A 22,307-nucleotide genomic window follows, 5' to 3' on the forward strand; every position below is an offset into this window, starting at 1 on the left:
TTTGAATGGGTGGCCAAATATTTTTGGCAATAAGGTGTACCTTGCCAACAGAGGGTGTTGTCTCTGAAATTGTGGTATGGAAATATACCGAATTGGGATCAGACTTCACCTATGTAGTCTTCTCTGGAGTAAGTTGAGATTGAGGTGTAAGGACTTTTCTGTTTTTGAGTCAATGTATAAATATTTGTATTTTATTTATTTTCATGTATTTATTTTCTGTGAGTTTTCCAATCTTGCAGTTTTTATTAATGATTATTTGCAATATATATATATATATATATATATATATATATTTTCAAGAGTTTTAACATCAAATATGTTGTTTTTCTAGCATATGCAACTGAATTTGGGTTGAAAATTATTTGCAAATCAATCAATCAATCAATGTTTACTTATATAGCCCTAAATCACTAGTGTCTCAAAGGGCTGCACAAACCACTACGACATCCTCGGTAGGCCCACATAAGGGCAAGGAAAACTCACACCCAGTGGGACGTCGGTGACAATGATGACTATGCGAACCTTGGAGAGGAGGAAAGCAATGGATGTCGAGCGGGTCTAACATGATACTGTGAAAGTTCAATCCATAATGGATCCAACACAACTGCGAGAGTCCAGTCCAAAGCGGATCCAACACAGCAGCGAGAGTCCCGTTCACAGCGGATCATTGTATTCCGTTTATATTTACATCTAACACAATTTCCCAACTCATATGGAAACGGGGTTTGTATATATATATATATATATATATATATATATATATATATATATATATATATCATGACAGTATATACGTGTTTTTTTTTTTGTTTTTTTATAAGTTGTGGCTTTTTGAGTGTCTGTTTCAAATGTTTGTGCTGCCCATGCGATGAGGTGGCAACTTGTCCAGGGATGGATTTTTACCTTGGTCTCAGACTGGTATCCCAAAGCTGAGAATGGAGGCCGTGTTATGTCTGTGATCACACCAAAGGCATGGATTTTATGGCCCAAAGAGACACCCTAAAGAAAGGTGTGTCATTGAAAAAAAAAATTGTTCTTTTTTACAACTGGAGATCTTTATTCTTATTCTCCAATATGGAATGGCGTACAGTGAGCGTGCACACACTTAAATCCCTCATTTTATGCCTTTCACCTAGCCCTCTTTTACACCCACCACCATATTTCCCCCTCCTGTCCATGCAAATTACAACTTCACACGTGGCGACAATCTGCCGGGTGCGCTGTGATTTTACACGACCAATTAAGGCCCACTTGGCAGTTGTGTGAACAGTTTCATTAGAGGAGATAATATTGCAAAGTGAAATGATAAGCAATCATTATGATTAATGCAGAGACATTACATTGCCTGTTAATGAGGTGTAAATGATCTCATTATTTTTGAAAGAGTACAGATTAGATTAAAGCGGAGTGGACAGCGCTCCTCTGTGTTCAGACAAGTTAGTGTTAATTAGGCCCAATCTCCAGGAGCAAATGAGCCGCAACCCTTTGGTAAACAATTAGGCTTCCATAGCTGCGGGCTAGATGGCCAAGGATAGGCAACCGAATAGATAGATGACTGCAGAGACGGATGTTGTGGGAGTCTTAAAATCTGAATCCGTGTCATTGTTGCATTGTTTCTCATCAGGAGTTAAACATACGATATGGGTGGTAATCCTAATAATTAGCAAGAAGCTCATGCTGCTAATAAACTAGGGAGGACTGTATATATAAACTCATCTGTAAATAGTTTGAGCGATGCGGAATAGAATAGTGGTTAATTGCTATTGTAACATGTACAACAACATTTTTTTATTAAATTTTTTGCTGCAGTTGTTACGTATTCTGTAATATTGTACATGGTAATTGGGATTTGTTATATATTGTATATATGATATAAAACTATAATATGATGTACTAATAAAATATATCAGTATATATTATATACTGTATATGTAATATTTAAATATGACATATATGTTATATTTTATATTGCTACCATGGTACATTTTTAGTTTACTTTATACCTGCATTATCCTTTCCGCCTTTACCATTTCCATACTTTGTAACTGAGCTCCTGTGTAACAAAATAAACAAATTACCGGGCTTCACGGTGGAAGAGGAGTTAGTGCGTCTGCCTCACAATACGAAAGTCCTGAGTAGTCCTGGGCAGAGGTGGGTAGTAACGCGCTACATTTACTCCGTTACATTTACTTGAGTAACTTTTGGGATAAATTGTACTTCTACGAGTAATTTTTATGCAACATACTTTTACTTTTACTTGAGTATATTTATAGAGAAGAAACGCTACTTTTACTCCGTTCCATTTATCTACATTCAGCTGGCTACCCGCTACATTTTTATATCGATCTATTAATATTTGTTTTGGTTTATGACAGAGCTTCACAGTAGAATCTACGCATGCCTCCGTTTCACCAATCACATGCAGTCACTGGTGACGTTGGACCAATCAAACAGAGCCAGGCGGTCACATGACCCGACTTAAACAAGTTAAAAAACGTATTGGGGTGTTACCATTTAGTGGTCAATTGTACGGAATATGTACTGTACTGTGCAATCTAATAATAAAAGTTTCAATCAATCAATCAATCAAAAGTGTGAAGGAAAAAAGACACTTTTTATTTCAACCGTACTTCCCGTCAAAAGCCTAAAGACTGATCGCACAGTTCCTGTCTTCACAATAAAAGTGCCGCTCCAACGCGCCTGCGCTAACAAAATAAGAGTCTCCGAAAGACAGCGCAAACAAGCTAGCAAACTACGGAGTTTGCCGCCAATGTATTTCTTGTAAAGTGTGTATAAACGAATATGGAAGCTGGACAGATAAGATGCCAAAAACCAACGACTTTCATGTGGTATTAGACAGAAAAGAGGACGTCTGATTCCAATCATTGCAAGTCATCAGAATCAGGTAATACACCAACTTATATTCTTGTCTTCATGAAAGATAGGAATCTATGTGTTAAACATGCATGTATATTCATTAAAACACCTTCAACATGTGAACAAAAACGGCAAAATAAATAAATATAAATGATATACTGTATATATAAATGTATATATATATATATATATATATATATATATATATAAATATATATATATATATGTATGATATGTGTGTGTATAAATGATATGTGTGTGTATGTTTATATGAGGTAGATCACCTCGACTTGGTCATTTACTAAGTAATTGATAAACGTTGAAAAACGCATTCGGGTGTTACCATTTAGTGGTCAATTGTACGGAATAGGTACTGTACTGTACAATCTACTAATACAACTTTTAATCAATCAATCAATCAATCAATCAATGCCTACTGAGGCTATGGTGCTGTTAAGTTATTGTGGCTCAATGTGCCATTTTTTAAATTTTATTTTAATGTACTATTATTTAATATATATTATTGTTTTAGTTGCTTAAGAGATATTCCTGGCTCTGAAATTGCTCATTGCTATTTTCATGTTTTTGTGCATTATTTGTTGCCGTAATTAGGTTACTCATCAGTTACTCAGTACTTGAGTAGGTTTTTCACAACATACTTTTTACTTTTACTCGAGTAAATATTTGGGTGACTACTCCTTACTTTTACTTGAGTAATAAATCTCTAAAGTAACAGTACTCTTACTTGAGTACAATTTCTGGCTACTCTACCTACCTCTGGTCCTGGGTTCAATCCCGGGCTCGGGATCTTTCTGTGTGGAGTTTGCATGTCCTCCCCGTGACTGCGTGGGTTCCCTCCGGGTACTCCGGCTTCCTCCCGCCTCCAAAGACATGCACCTGGGGATAGGTTGATTGGCAACACTAAGTTGGCCCTAGTGTGTGAATGTGAGTGTGAATGTTGTCCATCTGTGTTGGCTCTGCGATGAGGTGGCGACTTGTCCAGGGTGTATCCCGCCTTCCGCCCGATTGTAGCTGAGATAGGCACCAGCGGTAGGGAATAAGCGGTAGAAAATGGATGGATGGATGGATAAACAAATTACTGAGAAACAAATGATTTTACTTTATTCTACAAAGTATATCAACATGGTGAAAAATAAACCAACAGACTTAAAATGCAAGATGTCCTGTAAACATGGCATTCAGTGCAACACTTGTTTGCATTAAATACTGTTCATTTAACTGCAATTGTTAACCAAAATATATAAAATTGACACTAGCAATAACACATTTTAAAAGATAACAGAGCAGTTAAAATCTGGGTTCAGTATTATGACTGACTCGCCTTGTTTCTGTGTGGCATTGGTTCAGTTCCCAGTCAGTGAAGGCGGGAATGTGAAGGTGTCTTGTGATTGGCTGGCCCTGAGTCGAGTCTTTAGTTAGTCCTTCCTTTCCAGATCTTTGTGAATCTGAATAGAATAAGCAGTAAAAAGGTGGAATGGTGAGCCTGAAGTGAATACTCAACCAAGTAATCCAACAACAGTGTAATTAGTAAAATCTTCAACAGTCTATCTAGTAGTGGGACATCCATTGCTTTCGTCCTCTCCAAGGTTCTCATAGTCATCATTGTCACCGACGTCCCACTGGGTGTGAGTTTTCCTTGCCCTTATGTGGGCCTACCGAGGATGTCGTAGTGGTTTGTGTTGAAGTTTGTGCACCCCTTTGAGACACTAGTGATTTAGGGCTATATAAGTAAACATTGATTGATTGATTGATTTCGTTATGTAGAAAATACAAGATGCCTCTGGAAATGATATCACCATTTCTAGTAATCCTTCTAACCCTTAAATGTATTTCAACAACATAAAAAGGTATAATTATTTTTCAAAAACAAAGAGCAGAGCTGAAGTATATGACCAAACTGCACATCTTTCTAGAATATTTATGTTTTTCAAACGAACAAACCTTGATGTGTTGCACGTTTGAATTGTATCAGAAGACACATCAAACAAACATCAGTGGGGAAACGTTTAACTGTGACAACATCGATTTTACCCTCTTCTTCCTTTGTCTGTTAAGATTAATAAAGAAAAGAGGATGCCGTAATCCTTCGGCCATAGTCGTTACGCTTTAGAAGCATGAGGCTCTTATCAGTGATTGATAACATTTAACTCAAATACATACAGAAGCATTAGGACTGTCAATATTTTGCTGGCGATTGAAGGTGACCCCTGGTTCCTGTGTTTGCTGTATGTGCAAGGGTAGGGGCTTTGATGGTAAATTTGTAAGGGTGGTTATGTGGGGAGGCTATTATGGATTTGCTATCTTGGCCTCAAGTGTTTGCGGCTGATTATGTGATTAAATCAATAATAATTTCTGTTTGGACTCCTTTGCTCCTCTGCTTCTTCTGTTTTTTCCTGTGTAGTTGAGCAGAACAGTGGGTGGAGATTGCGCGAGAAAACATGCAATCCTACACACCAAAATATGACCACAACAGAGGTCAGGATACATTTACTGTATACCAGGGCTATTCCAATGGCTGCCAGGGGAGCAAATCCGGCCAGAGTTCAGTTCAAAATTTGGGAGACCAACATTTTTGCAGCAAACTCCCCACAAACTATAGAGTGCTGCTATTGTATAGAGCAGGGTCCCCAAACTTTTGAACTCGGGGGGCCGCATTGGGTTAAAACAATTTGGCATGGGGGGCGGGCTTGTATGTATATATATATATATATATATATATATATATATATATATATATATATATATATATATATATATAGTCGAATTACAATGCTCAATACCGGGTACAGCGGAAGATACCTCACGTCCGGAAAAAACACAGAGGCTAGTTCATCCCTACAAGCCTGTTTTGCAGGTTTCCCTGCTCTTTTGGGGATTTTATTCAATACTTTTCAATTCAACTCAATAAAAATGGTGAGTTTACGGACGGATATAAGTAACAACTTTACACCACTTTATATTAGAAAGGGCAACAGCGGAGGATAAATATCCCATAACAAGAAGCTAGAGAAAAAGAAGAAGCTTATCAACTACGTCGTCGTCACGGACTACAAAGGCGGATGCGAGCATTTTTTCAGGATTTATGCAGATCCCAAATACGGATCAGCAGGTACTAGAAGGTAAGAAAAGTTGCTTTTGCATAATATTGCGAAACAAAATGCCAGATACTACGTCTTACCTTATGCACACATCAAAAAAATACTTGTATGTTTAATGCGCCGACAATCCTTCAAGCGGTGCGACTTCATAGCTTACCAAAGTCATATTAAACCATTTTGATGGATTTTTGAGTGCCGTGTGTAGTGTTCTATATTTTCAATGGAACATATAAAATGCTGGTGCTGTTTACTTGAGTCATATTGCAATCTACACGTATCTCTTATGTTTGACTGCCATCTACTGGTCACACTTATCATTACAACTTGTACCAAATTAAAATTGCTTCGAGGTCGGTAAACAAAACCAGAATTACTGTGTACAATAGACACACTGGGGTATAAACTTTAACTTTTTAACTTTAAAGAGCACTGTCGAGTTTTGAGAAAAAAGAAAAGGATTTTAAGTGTTCCTTATAGTCCGGAAAATACAGTACACTTACTTTAAAGACTTATTTTGCAAACCTTAGTATTGCTGGACGTTAAGGGTCTCTCTAATGCTGACATCACTATTATATTTGCATTGTCTGTCAGAATTCAAAAATATTAAAACTTGTTGACTATTCAGCAATACCCTTTTATAATATTATAGCCGCATGCTGGGTGAGTTAAGGGGCTGATTAAAACACATGTAATTGATGTGTGTCGGTATCTGCTGGTGTTTTTTTTTTTTAAATAGCCTTTGTTCTTTCATTTAGAATACCTGTATATATTAACCTATCTGCTGTATAAAAAAACATTTTAAAATATGCATTGTTTCCATGTCTTTAGCACAGTAAGTGCAGCCTCTGTTCCATTAGCACATTTGTAGCGCACCAAAAAAAGTGGGGTTTCCATGTTGAAGCACCAGACTACTTCTAAAATGTCCCATAAAAAGTGGAACATATCTGCTTGCTTGTTTGATAGGAGCTTGATAACATGAATGTGCAGTAAATGATTAAATGTCTCTCTGGTGAAAGCTGCATAGTACACACAAAACCTCATTTTGATAAGGCGGTCTGCACCAGTTATGAATAGTACATTAAATGTTAGTAGATCGCACACGACACGCCCACTAATAGTACACATTATTTTATAGATTACACACATTGTTTCAGATATTAGTAAATCAGGCCCTGAGTCAGACATATTGTGTACATTAAGTGTTGTACGAGTTTTCACAGCTTTTTGCAGTGGACTTTGTGTTTACTTCTTGGAGAAAACACATTAGTGGCTACATTATGGAACTTAAAATTATTCACAGCGCAAACACGGTAAGTGTAGGTCCGCTTCAAGCTTGTAGCAGGGGATACGGCACTTAAAAAGTAGAGAAAAGGAAGGTAAGTTTTTTAGGTAAGTATTCTTTTTTTGTGTCTTCTTCTACTGATGTTTTATTGCTGGAATTATACCTTGAGTTGAGTCGAATTGGGCTTAGGGAAATAGATATTTTATCCGTCTTAAAGCCTTATTTACTTTTCCAGCAGCTCTACAAAGGTGGTGGCACACAGGGGCATGTAAGGTTAAAAAAAAAAGTATTAAACATGTCATGATAGGCTTAAGAAAATACACATTACAGGAAGATAATGAAGATAAGGAAACTCAGACTATTGTGTTTACATCCACCCATCCATCCATTTTGTACCACTTATTCCTTTCGGGGTCGCGGGCGCATATCTCAGCTGCGTTTTGGACAAGTCGCCACCTCATCGCAAGGCCAACACAGATAAACAGACATTTACACTCACATTCACACACTAAGGCCAATATAGTGTTGCCAATCAGCCTATCCCCAGGTGCTTGTTTTTGGTGGTGGTAGGAAGCCAAATATATATATTTTCACCCAGTCACACACACATTCACACACTGATGGTGGGAGCTGCCATGCAAGGCACTAACCAGGACCCATCAAGAGCATACAGTGGGGCAAAAAAGTATTTAGTCAGCCACCGATTGTGCAAGTTCTCCCACTTAAAATGATGACAGAGGTCTGTAGTTTTCATCATAGGTACACTTCAACTGTGAGAGACAGAATGTGAAAAAAAAAAAATCCAGGAATTCACATTGTAGGAATTTATTAGTAAATTATGGCGGAAAACAAATATTTGGTCAACCATACAAAGCTCTCACTGATGGAAGGAGGTTTTGGCTCAAAATGTCATGATACATGGCCCCATTCATTCTTTCCTTAATACAGATCAATCCTCCTGTCCCCTGAGCAGAAAAACAGCCCCAAAGCATAATGTTTCCACCCCCATGCTTCACAGTAGGTGTGGTGTTCTTGGAATGCAACTCAGTATTCTTCTTCCTCCAAACACGACAAGTTCAGTTTATACCAACATGGATACATGGATGATACAGCAGAGGATTGGGAGAATGTCATGTGGTCAGATGAAACCAAAATAGAACTTTTTGGTATAAACTCAACTCGTCGTGTTTGGAGGAAGAAGAATACTGAGTTGCATCCCAAGAACACCACACCTACTGTGAAGCATGGGGGTGGAAACATTATGCTTTGGGGCTGTTTTTCTGCTAAGGGGACAGGACGATTGATCCGTGTTAAGGAAAGAATGAACGGGGCCATGTATCGTGAGATTTTAAGACAAAACCTCCTTCCATCATTGAGAGCTTTGAATGGTTGACCAAATACTTATTTTCCACCATAATTTACAAATAAATTCTTTAAAATTCCTACAATGTGAATTCCTGGATTTTTTTTTTTCACATTCTGTCTCTCACAGTTGAAGTGTACCTATGATGAAAAGTACAGACCTCTGTCATTATTTTAAGTGGGAGAACTTGCACAATCGATGGCTGACTAAATACTTTTTTGCCCCACCATAGGTGAAGTGTCTTGCTCAAGGACACAACAGACGTGACTAGGATTGTAGAAGATGAGGATTGAACCAGGAACCCTCAGGTTGCTGGTACAGCCACTCTCCCAAATGTGCCCCGCCATCCCCATTTTGTGTTTACATATTATCATATTTACGTTAGGTCAGGTAAAAACACAGAGGCTATTTCATCCCTACAAGCCTGAACAGGCTTGTGGGGATGAAACAGCCTCTGTGTCTTGCACTGTATAACGGATAAAACCACAGAAATCTCGACTATATTGTCATATTTATATTTATTTTGGCTCATAATGTTAACTATAAAAATGTTTAAGTAATCATGCACCAGGGCAACAAAACGTGCAATTAAGTCATCAAAATATTAGTTTTATATGCCTTTATTTACACTCTCAATGTGGGAAAATGATCTCCAGTTCTGTAAATGACGTCACACCAAGGGCGACGGCATATCGAGATTGCCGATGGAAATGGGGTGTTTCGAAGACAATAAGTTATCTACCCACATACTCAATAATTTTTTGATATTATAGGAAATGACTAACAAATGTATATTTTACAAAAATAAATATACATAAGGAGAAATTGTTGGTGACATTTTTGTCATCTAAAAACGCTATTGGTCCTTTAAAGACAACACCCATCCCCTCAAATGGTTAATGTCTTTCTCATTTTATTTTATTGCCTTTGTGTTCCCCTAACACTTGATTTGATGCCAACGTATGCCAGCCACTGCACATGTTGGCCTCTCTGGTTCTACCGGGTTGGCTGTTATGTCTAGACTGCAGGAAATGCAACATTACATTTGTTTACAACCAACAGGAACTAGAACCAGAAGCTGTTACGAGATTAAAGGGTGCTACCCAGAGAGAAAATGTGTGTGGCTCAACCCTCTGGCTTTGTCAACAATCAGGCCAATAAAGGCGAAGGAAAAATGGAGAGACGGAGCCCAACTGCCGACCCGATCTTACACTTTAACATAAACTGCCAAGCAAGATTGCGGGTACTCAACATAATTTATATATATATATATATATATATACATATATATATATATATATATATATATACAGTGGGGCAAAAAAGTATTTAGTCAGCAACCAATTGTGCAAGTTCTCCCACTTAAAATGATGACAGAGGTCTGTAATTTTCATCATAGGTACACTTCAACTGTGAGAGACAGAATGTGAAAAAAAAATCCAGGAATTCATATTGTAGGGATTTTAAAGAATGTATTTGTAAATTATGGTGGAAAATAAGTATTTGGTCAACCATTCAAAGCTCTTACTGATGGAAGGAAGTTTTGGCTCATAATCTCACGATACATGGCCCCATTCATTCTTTCCTTAACACGGATCAATCGTCCTGTCCCCTTAGCAGAAAAACAGCCCCAAAGCATGATGTTTCCACCCCCATGCTTCACAGTAGGTATGGTGTTGTTGGGATGCAACTCAGCATTCTTCTTCCTTCAGACACGACGAGTTGAGTTTAAACCAAAAAGTTCTATTTTGGTTTCATCTGACCACATGACATTCTCCCAATCCTCTGCTGTATCATCCATGTATCCATTTTGGTATGAACTCAACTTGTCGTGTTTGGAGGAAGAAGAATACTGAGTTGCATCCCAAGAACACCATACCTACTGTGAAGCATGGAGGTGGAAACATCATGCTTTGGGGCTGTTTTTCTGCTAAGGGGACAGGACGATTGATCCATTTTAGGGAAAGAATAAATGGGGCCATGTATCGTGAGATTTTGAGCCAAAACCTCCTTCCATCAGTGAAAGCTTTGAACTGTTGACCAAATACTTATTTTCCACCATAATTTACAAATAAATTCTTTAAAATTCCCACAATGTGAATTCCTGGATTTTTTCCCCACATTCTGTCTCTCACAGTTGATGTGTACCTATGATGAAAATTACAGACCTCTGTCATCATTTTAAGTGGGAGAACTTGCACAATCGGTGGCTGACTAAATACTTTTTTGCCCCACTATATATATATATATACATATATATATATATATATATAGTTACTTTTACACTTACTTTGTCTCTGGTTATATGTGTGAGTGCATGTTTGTGTGGCTCCGTTAACTCAGAATCCCTCAGCAGCCTCTTAAATCCATACCCAATAAAAATCAGCGCATGCCTGAAAAACAAAACCCAGGGAAACATCTGTAAAACATTGATTTTGCAGATTGCAAACCAGCTGCATGGCTAATGAGAAAAGAAATCATTTTTGATTAATTAACCCAAAAATTGGAGAATCCAAGCTGCCGCAAGGGAGATGACAAGTGCTGCAGGCCTGATGGCGGAGTAAGAGGACCCGCTGTAAGAGCCGCTTCCTGCCAGCTCGCTCGAGCAAGAAAGGAGAAGCAATGGGAATGCTGCTGGAAGAAACATGGCTCCTATTATGGAGATCAAACGGAGGGGTTAAATATTTTCCACTCAGTGACAGAATCCTGTTGACCCACGGAATGTTGATTTGCTATCACCACGGGCAACACTAAAGATTACGATCTTTACATTGTAATGTGTTTGTCTACTTCCGCAGCAGCAGCCCAGTAAGCGTGAAGGGGTTTAATTGAGTGGTTACACAAAAAGAGACCTCAAAGTTATGATATTGTAATAATGAAACATGTAGTAGTTTGACATTACAATAGCAGCAACTTGTAAATAATGGTTAACTGTACTTGTTGTTCAGGTTGTTCAGCTTGCTTAAATTTAAGGGGAACTGCACTTTTTTTGGGGGGTAATTTTGCCCGTTGTTTACAATCATTATGAGACACAGGAAGATACAAAGTTTTTGTTTTTTAATAATCGGCTCTTACCTTAGAGCAGGGGTCGGCAATCCGCGGCTCCGGAGCCGCATGCGGCTCTTTGGCCACTCTGATGTTGCTCAGCTGCATAATCACCGACTCCCCCGAGGGGCTTTCCGGATCTTAGTGCCTCTCCCGGACATCACCCGGGGTTATCATTCTCCGATTTTCACTCGGACTACAATATTGAGGGTGTGCTGTGAAGACTTTACTTTTAACGTCCTCTACAACATGTCATCACCCGCCTTTACACCAAGCATGCATCTCGCTATTTCTATTGTCACACGTACAAGATTGCAAGGCATATAGTCAACAGCCATACAGGTTACACTGAAGGTTGTGATATAAACAACTTCAACACTCTTACTAATATGCGCCATACTGGGAACCCACACCAAACAAGAATGCCAAACACATTTCGGGAGAACATCCTCACAGTCACACAACATAAATGAAACATAACAATTACCCAGAATCCCATGCATCCATGACTATTCCAGGCTATATAGGGGCGGCATGGCGTAGTGGGTAGAGCGGCCGGCTAGAAACCTGAGGGTTGCAGGTTCGCTTCCCACCTATTGAAATCCAAAAATCGCTGCCGTTGTGTCCTTGGGCAGGACACTTCACCCTTTGCCCCCGGTGCCGCTCACACTGTTGAATGAATGAATGATAGGCGGTGGTCGGAGGGGCCGTAGGCGCAAACTGGCAGCCACGCTTCCGTCAGTCTACCCCAGGGCAGCTGTGGCTACTGATGTAGTCTACCACCACCAGGTGTGAATGAATGATGAGTCCCACTTCTCTGTGAACGCTTTGAGTGTTTAGAAAAGCGTGATATAAATCAAAGTTGTTGGGTTTTTTTTTGTTGTTTTTTTTATATTATACACCCCCTTACCCCCAACCCCGCCCACCTCAACCAATGCACAGAGGGGGGGGGGGGGGGTCGTGGTTTGGTATAGCGGGTTGTAAAATATAGCCTGGAAGAGTCATGGATGCATGGGATTATGGGTAAGTGTTACGTTGCATTTATGTTATGTTACTGTTAGGATGTTCTCCCGAAATGTGTTTGTCATTCTTGTTTGGTGTGGGTTCACAGTGTGGCACATATTAGTAAGAGTGTTAAAGTTGTTTATATCACAACCCTCAGTGTAACCTGTGTGGCTGTTGACTATATGCATTGCAGTCGTGTACGTGTATCAGCGGAAGCCACGTACAACATGTTACTGGGCTGTCAAGCTGTTTGTACATGTTGTAGAAGGCGTCAAAGGCAATGGCTTCATAGCGCATCCTTATTATTGTTATCTGGGTGACTATCAGCAGATATTAGCAAGAATGGTTGCGGCTCTCATTATCTTCTTTATTTTGTGAAACGGGTCAAAATGGCTCTTTGAGTGGTAAAGGTTGCCGACCCCTGCATTAGAGGAACTCCTGCGACTTGTAAATGGGATAAAACTAACAACATGTTTACTTGACCCACTTCCTAGGAAACTTATCAAGTAACTGTTGGTAATATTAGGACCATCAGTGCTAAATATTATAAATGTATCACTTTCCTCTGGCACTGTTCCCCTAGCATTAAAAAAAAAACAGTATTTCATCCTCTGCTCAAAAGACCTAACCTACATCCTGACCTCATGGTAAACTAACGGCTGGGGTCCCACCATCCTTTTATTTCGAAAATCCTCGAAAAAATTGTTGCGCAGCAGCATAGGCGCTGATCCCGTGGGTGTTTCGGGGCCCGAGCACCAAGGTGGGATTGATGGCAACTTTCAATCTTTAAAATATATATTTTTAAAATCAGCTCGTTGTTGTTAGTTTTGTGGCAAGTGTGGTCTGTTTTCCAAAATAATAAAGCATATGGGATATTAGCTTAGCTGAACATCTATTTTCTTTTTAAAACACACACACACACACTTCAAGGTTTCTCATTGCATTACATTGCGTTGAGTTTTTTCTTGCCCTGTTGTGGGATTTGAGCCAAGGATGTCATTGTGGCTTGTGCAGCCCTTTGAGACCCTTGTGATTAAGGGCTATATAAATACACATTGATTTACTGATTTTAAGAGCAAACACTGAGGAGACATTTTTCCAGCGGAGTAACACATCAACATGCTTTGGTATTAGCCGTAAAAGCCAGCTAAAACAAGATATAAGCTAGCTTCCACGTCAGCACCCGAATCGCACAATGCGATAGGACCTCAATCTGTACTGACTAAAAATTCACGATCAATCATATTCAATCATGTGTTAAGTATTAGGCCACATTGCATGTTTTGTTTGTACACAGCTAGCTCGACAGCATATGCACTGTAATTGTAATAACACGCTTGACGTGCTGCATAATCAATATTAAAGTGAATCACAGTTGTCTGTTTGGTCCAGCTGGTCGGGGACGTTTCCAGTTTATTTTTGTTAAGCACTCCATTTACGTCCACATAGCTTGGCTCCAAGTTCCACATTTACAGCGTCAAAGTGACGCCGACCTCACTCTCTCGGCGTCCGTCTGGTCCAACGTTTCACTCTTCTTCGTGCTCTGTTCTATAACCAGCAGGTCATCCTCCGTATATTCATCTTTAAAAAGTTAAGGTTGTGAATCCACATTTGTCCAAAAATAGTTATCTTTGTTGTGATTAGGAAACACATGTGTTTGTTGCCTGAAGTAGAACACACATTTGCTGCTGGAAGTCGAATATATGCTGCTATCGAAACAGAAACAAATGTGCTGAAGAATTCAGCTCCGACAATGCTTAAAATGACAAAAATACGGTAAAGTTTGTACATATTATATTATTTATGTAAATATTTCAGTCTACCCCAGGTCAGATGTGGCTACACATGTAGCTTACCACCACCAGGTGTGAATGAATGATGGGTTCCCACTTCTCTGTGAGCGCTTTATATATCTAATAATAGAAAAGTGCGCTGTAAAATCTAATCCATTATTATTTTTGTTATTATTATTATGAGGAAACCAGTTCCAACAATGCTTAAAATGACCAAAATACGGTAAAGATTGTTCATATTATATTACTGTATGTATATATTTTAGTTTTGAACTTGCCTGTTGCTACATTATATATATATATATATATATATATATATATATATATATATATATATATATACATATATATATATATATATATATATATATATATATATATATATATATATATATATATATATAATCTGTTGTCGTCCACTCCGTCGCTGGCATCAAAAGCTTCCTGATTCAGAGGTGTGTCGACTGATTGCCAATCAGGAGCAAGTGAGGGTACCAGAGCTGTGAACAGAGCTATGATGGAAACAATCACGAGAAAAACCGGAAATGGAACTGAGAAATAAGATCATTAAACCGGAAACAATGTCAAAACCCCAGGAAAATAATACACAACATATCGTGTTCCGACATTATAGCTCAGACTATTTTCCTGTGTTTTATATCATTTCCTCCATCCATCCATCCATTTTCTACCGCTTATTCCCTTTCAGGGTCGCGGGGGGCGCTGGCGCCTATCTCAGCTACAATCGGGCGGAAGGCGGGGTACACCCTGGACAAGTCGCCACCTCATCGCAGGGCCTATATCATTTCCTGTCAAGTGCTATTATTTTTTATTCCACTTCCTCTGTAACTCTTCTCTCAGCCACTTTACATCAGGCTTGAGTGCTGATCTTCACACCTGTCCCTTGTCTAATGATTGTAGACTCACCTGCCACCGTTGTTTAATTAGGAGGCTTCATTACCCAGTCAGTGAGTTGTCACTTTGCATTGCGTTGCCAGCATGCTTTGTCATACACTAAAAGTTTTGTGTGTGTGTGTGTGTGTGTGTGTGTGCGTGCGTTGGTGCGCTTCGTTTTGCTCTACATCTGTCCCTAATCAAATGACCATATCACTTGCACACTGGCTGCTCTCTCTGCATCTTGGGGTCACACCAAAAGCCGCAACACACAAGTCCAACTGTCTTGAGGGACATGACAATAGGTATTTTATTCAGTAAAAATTCTGTTTTTGAGGTGATGCGGCATTAAAATCTCCATCGATCCATCCATTTACTACCGCTTGTCCCGTTTGGGGTCGCGGGGGATGCTGGAGCCTATTTCAGTTGTATTCGGGCGGAAGGCGGGGTACTTTTGAGCATTAATAAATAAACACATATGAAAAAAAGATATATGAATTTATGAATAAATTAACCCAATGTGGCCCCTGAGTAAAAATATGTGTCCAACCCTGGGCTAGTTATAAAGCAACCGCATTAGAACTTAACAGCAACTAAAAATTGCACCCATTTGTTCAACTTGTTAGATCATTAACAACAGGAAGATGATTACTCATGTATGAATGTTTTGCTCTCATTGTAAATAAGGCATGCGGCTTAATTACCGCATTTAGAATTAAAGTCATGCACAAACGGGTGAAAACAATGTCAATCAACCGCTCTATGTTGAAATGTGGGGTTTTTGCAGCCATTATCCTCATGACTCTGGAAAATTTTACAAGTATATATATGTCCAAGGAAGACATTTGGTTTTCAGAAGTAGGGGACACACCACTGGCTTGCGTTACAGGGGGAGTAGTTCGAATGGATTAGATGCATGTTTTGGAGTAGTATGAATGGGAATATTTGTTCAATAAAGTTAAAGTACCACTGATTGTCACACACACACTAGGTGTGGTAAAATTTCTCTGTGTTTGACACATCCCCTTGTTCCACCTCCTGGGAGGTGAGGGGAGCAGTGAGCAGCAGCAATAGTCACGCTCAGGAATCATTTTGGTGATTTAACCCCCAATTCCAACCCTTGATGCTGAGTGCCAAGCAGGGAGGTAACGGGTCCCATTTTTATAGTCTTTGGTATGAATCAGCCAGGGTTTGAACTCACAACCTACCGATCTCAGGGCAGACACTCCAACCACAAGGTCACTGAGGCCTATATATATATATATATATATATATATATATATATATATATATATATATATATATATATATATATATATATATATATATATATATATATATATATACATCCATCCATCCATCCATCATCTTCCGCTTATCCGAGGTCGGGTCGCAGGGGCAACAGCCTAAGCAGGGAAGCCCAGACTTACCCTTCCCTCTCCCCAGCCACTTCGTCTAGCTCTTCCAGGGTGATCCCGAGGTGTTCCCAGGCCAGCCGGGAGACATAGTCTTCCCAACGTGTCCCGGGTCTTCCCCGTGGCCTCCTATCGGTTGGACGTGCCCTAAACACATCCCTAGGGAGGCGTTCGGGTGGCATCCTGACCAGATGCCCGAGCCACCTCATCTGGCTCCTCTCGATGTGAAAGAGCAGCGGCTTTACTTTGAGTTCCTCTCGGATGGCAGAGCTTCTCACCCTATCTCTAAGGGAGAGAGCCCTGCCACCTGGCGGAGGAAACTCATCTCGGCCGCTTGTACCTGTGATCTTATCCTTTCAGTCATGACCCAAAGCTCATGACCATAGGTGAGGATGGGGACGTAGATCGACCTGTAAATTGAGAGCTTTGCCTTCCGGCTCAGCTCCTTCTTCACCACAACGGATAGATAAAACGTCCGCATTACTGAAGACGCCGCACCGATCCGCCTGTGGATCTCATGATCCACTCTTCCCCCATTCGTGAACAAGACTCCTAGGTACTTGAACTCCTCCACTTGGGGCAGGGTCTCCTCCCTAACCCGGAGATGGCACTCCACCCTTTTCCGGGCAAGAACCATGGACTCGGACTTGGAGGTGCTGATTCTCATTCCGGTCGCTTCACACTCGGCTGCGAACCGATCCTGTGAGAGCCATAAGGACCACATTATCTGCAAAAAAAAAATCCCGCGGCCACCAAACCGGAACCCCTCAACGCCTTGACTGCGCCTAGAAATGCTGTCCATAAAAGTTATGAACAGAATCGGTGACAAAGGACAGCCTTGGCGGAGTCCAACCATCACTGGAAACGTGTCGGACTTACTGCCGGCAATGCGGACCAAGCTCTGACACTGATCATACAGGGAGCGGACCGCCACAATAAGACAGTCCGGTACCCCATTCTCTCTGAGCACTCCCCACAGGACTTCCCGAGGGACACGGTCGAATGCCATCTCCAAGTCCACAAAGCACATGTAGACTGGTTGGGCAAACTCCCATGCACCCTCAAGAACCCTGCCGAGAGTATTAAGCTGGTCCACAGTTCCACGACCAGGACGATATATGTATATATATATATATATATATATATATATATATATATATATATATATATATATATATATATATATATAAATAGTTTTTTTGTACAAAATAATTCATTGGGAGAATGAAATAAATAACTTTACTTTTTTTTTTAAGACTGTATTTTGAATGATTTCAAGGTTTGCCTTTTCTGTCCTGGCCAGTAATGGAACCATGTCGTCTGGAAATAAAGACGAATACTGGAGTCATTGCACTACCAGGAACTGCAACCACCCTAGCTTCAATTTGCATTGTGTTTTTTTGTTCCCCAAGTGACAAAACAACAACTAAACTACCTTTGAACGGAGGAATTATGGTCCTTTTGTTTGGATTTTTTTATTTGTCTTAATTATTTGTGATTCATAATGCCATGTGGAGGCCAACTTGCTCTTATTTCGCATCTGACTGCTGACTGGTCAGCTGCTGCACGCTGTCAATCATTGTCATGTTGGCAAGAAGGCAGCCCCAGAAAGCCAATCAATAAGCTTGTGGGCGATCTGAAGGGACAGGCGCACCCGCCACCAGTGTTTGACTTGTCTCCATTCAATAGCGTAACATTATTTTTGGAGGTTAAAAAGTGCAGGGCACAGTTAATGGATTGTAGTTGAAAAGGGCCAAATAAAAACTGGTTTAGGATAATAACTATTTTCAGCGGCTCAGACCAACATAAGAATACACAAGTGCACACATGCACCATAGAAAGAGCTGAAGTGCACTCACCCAGCTCGCTCTTCAAGGCCGCTCAGTTTTTTTTGTTTGTTTTTTCTCCTAATGGTACAAAATCTATACTTAGAATCGGTTCATATCGTTTAAGCATCAAAAATGCATGGGTAAATTACATCTTAAAGGGGAACATTATCACCAAACCTATGCAAGCGTCAATATATACTTTGATGTTGCAGAAAAAAGACCATATATTTTTTTAACCGATTTCCGAAATCTAAATGGGTGAATTTTGGCAAATTAAACGCCTTTCTGTTTATCGGTCTTTTAGCGATGACGTCAGAACGTGACGTCACCGAGGTAATACACCCGCCATATTCATTTTCACATTACAAACACCGGGTCTCGGCTCTGTTATTTTCCGTTTTTTCGACTATTTTATGGAACCTTGGAGACATCATGCCTCGTCGGTGTGTTGTCGGAGGGTGTAACAACACTAACAGGGAGGGATTCGAGTTGCACCACTGGCAAGAAATCTGCCGCCAGACCCCCATTGAATGTACCAGAGTGTCTTCACATTTGACCGGCGATGCTAAGACAGACATGGCACAGAGATGTATGGATAACCTGCAAATGCATTTGCAACGATTAAGTCAACGAAATCACAAAGGTGAGTTTTGTTGATGTTGTTGACTTATGTGCTAATCAGACATATTTGGTCACGGCATGACTGCCAGCTAATCGATGCCAACATGCTACGCTAATTGATGCTAACATGCTATTTATGCTAGCTGTATGTACATTTGAAACTAGATACCCACATTCAATGCGAAACAAACACTTACCAATCGACGGATTTAAGTTGCTCCAGTGTCACAAGATGCGAAAGTCCTGATCGTTTGGTCTGCACATTTTACCGGCGATGCTAATAAGGCAGACATGCTATGGGCCACTTTATTAGGTACACCCACGCTATGGCTGAATAGCGTCAATAGCTATTCGCTCAATAGCTTCAATTTCTTCTTCAATTTCGTTTTCACTATCTGCCTCCATACTCCGACCATCTGTTTCAATACATGCGTAATCTGTTGAATCACTTAAGCCGCTGAAATCCGAGTCTGAATCCGAGCTAATGTCGCTATATCTTGCTGTGGTAACCGCCATGTTGTTTGTATTGGCAGCCCTGTATGACGTCACAGCGAAATGGATAGTGGTTTCGAAGATTGCTAAAATAAGGTACTTTAAAGCTTTATTTAGGGATAGTCCGGGACCGGTAAAATTTTGAAAAAAACTTCAAAAAATACAACAAGCCACTAAGAACTGATTTTTATTGTTTTTAACCCTTTTGAAATTGTGATAATGTTCCCCTTTAACTACTCTCTTGTGGCTATAACCTCCTGCCAGTGGTTGTCCGAAAAGCAGATTATTGTTGAATAAAGTAGAAATGCCACTGATTTACTGCCATCAACCTGTTTCCCAGCATACAACGTCACTCTGTCACGCCATAATCTATCTGCTCTGATTGATCAATAAAAAACAGGAAAACATCTCCAACCTTATCTTGTTTTTATCTTCAATGTCCCAAGAATGTTCAAGTTGTGGCATTGATGGGAATTAAGGTGAAATAGGTTTATTAGTCATTGACTGAATGATGTTATTGCAAAGTCAAGTCGACTGAAATATTTTAAGTAATGCTAAAATACCACCAAGTGTGAGATTGTTGTGCTATGTTGAATTCTTCCTTGAACCGAGTGAGTGGTGTTTTCTTCCTAAAGCACTCACAGAACACAAACACATAAAGTCTGCTGACAAAGACTATACTCTGCGCTCTCGCCTCCCTCATAAACTGTTACCTTTCACAGGAACTGCCCGTGATCTACACACAAAGATATTAAACATCATAAATCAGCTTCATAAAGGATGCCTGGGAGATTCAGTGTCTTTTTGAAAAATAAAAGAGCGGAGAGAAACCTAAATCCTTGTGATTAATGTGCTTCTGAACCCTCACATAGCCATGGTAACCGGGGCAGTTTGCCATGCCATTTAGAGGATCTCGGCGCTGACATGAACATAGTATTTAAGCTCAACGCCTTGTTTCCCAGCTTAAACCAGAAAGAAAAAAAACATAAAAAGAAATACCCTAAAAAAGCAAAACGTAAAACATGGCCATTTTAATTTATTCTGTCAGCACAATAATGAAATAACTTTCCATGAATTCAAACAAATATGCTAAATTGCTCTTTAACTTTCGTTACAGGAAACATGTTTCAGTCAGATCAAAACAAAACGATGTGGGTCATACCTTATAGCAGGGGTGTCAAACATACGGCCCGCTGGCCGGTTCAGGCCCGCGAAAAGATTTTATCTGACAAATGAGCCGACATTTTTGAATGGAAAAAAACTGTTGTTCCAAATGTGTCCACTAGATGCCGCAATAGCAATTCTTTGTATACTTGTAGATTATGCTACTTATCAGTGACATGCTGTCAGGGGAGGTGTCACGCCAAATTTCTTCCCCATACAAAAATCTTTCCCCCCCATTTACTTCCGGGGTCATGATTAATACAGACGTTTTGTTAATGCTATATTATAAAAATATAACGCTATATTATAAAAATACAGACGTTTTGTTAACGCTATATTATAAAAAATAAAAATAAAAATTAAAAGACTACTTACAAACACAAGCTATGGGATAACGTTAGAGGAAACGTGAGGAAACGTAACACCGGGAGTAAATGTGTCATCCCATAGCTTGTGTTTTTAAATTGTTGTTTTAATTGTTTTTTTTATTTTTTTATAATATAGCGTTAACAAAACGTCTGTATTTTTATAATATAGCGTTATATTTTTATAATATAGCGTTATATTTTTATAATATAGCGTTAGCAAAACGTCTGTATTAATCATGACCCCGGAAGTAAATGGGGGGTGGGGGGGGGGGGGGGTTTGTTGGGGGGAAGAAATTTGGCGTGACAGAGGCAAGTGAGGCAGTGCCTCACCTGCCACGAAGTGGCTTAACCATTAGATGTTCCAAAACAAAGTAAATTGTTGTTTTAATTGTTTTTTTATAATATAGCGTTAACAAAACTTCTGTATTTTCATAATATAGCGTTATATTTTTATAATATAGCGTTAGCAAAACGTCTGTATTAATCATGACCCCGGAAGTAAATGGGGGGGGGGGCGTTGTAGGGGGGAAGAAATTTGGCGTGACAGAGGCAAGTGAGGCAGTGCCTCACCTGCCAACAGGTGGCTTAACCATTAGATGTTCCAAAACAAAGTAATAAAATAAAATATGTTTTAATATTTCTCTTTTGGTTTATGCTTTCTATGTGATTTTGGTGTGGTTCCTGTATATTTTGATAATTTTCATGGTCAAAATCACGTAAATTCCATGTTTCCTGATCAAACAACGCTGCAGATGAGAAGTGAGGCAGACACAGGCGGTGCCTCCACGACTACACGCAGTGTATATTGGGCGTGTGCGTGCGAGGGGGCGCTTGCTTGTTGCCATGGGGAAAAAGCAGGCCATGAGGCAGCATGTACCTCTGCCTCAAGGTAGGGGGCGATATATTGTCAACTTGCAGTTCAATGCCTCAGCAGTACCCTGACTCGCCACACTGGAAGAAGTGGGTGTGCTCAAGCTAGCAGACTCTCCAGCAGAAGCCAGCCTTTTTTAATTTTCTTTTTTTTAATTTTCTTTTTTTTA

General features: G+C 39.8%; 1 long non-coding RNA gene across 1 annotated transcript in view; it reads right to left on the reverse strand.

Annotated features, from left to right (window-relative positions):
* Positions 1–3,684: 3,684 nt before the first annotated feature.
* LOC133561453 (uncharacterized) overlaps positions 3,685–22,307 on the reverse strand; it is a 113,511-nt gene continuing 94,888 nt past the window's right edge. Inside the window, exon 3 of the long non-coding RNA XR_009808702.1 lies at positions 3,685–4,343. This is a non-coding gene — a long non-coding RNA (uncharacterized LOC133561453). The remainder of the gene's footprint in view (positions 4,344–22,307) is intronic.

Source organism: Nerophis ophidion, linkage group LG11 (assembly GCF_033978795.1).
Source record: "Nerophis ophidion isolate RoL-2023_Sa linkage group LG11, RoL_Noph_v1.0, whole genome shotgun sequence".
Classification (NCBI taxonomy): domain Eukaryota; kingdom Metazoa; phylum Chordata; class Actinopteri; order Syngnathiformes; family Syngnathidae; genus Nerophis; species Nerophis ophidion.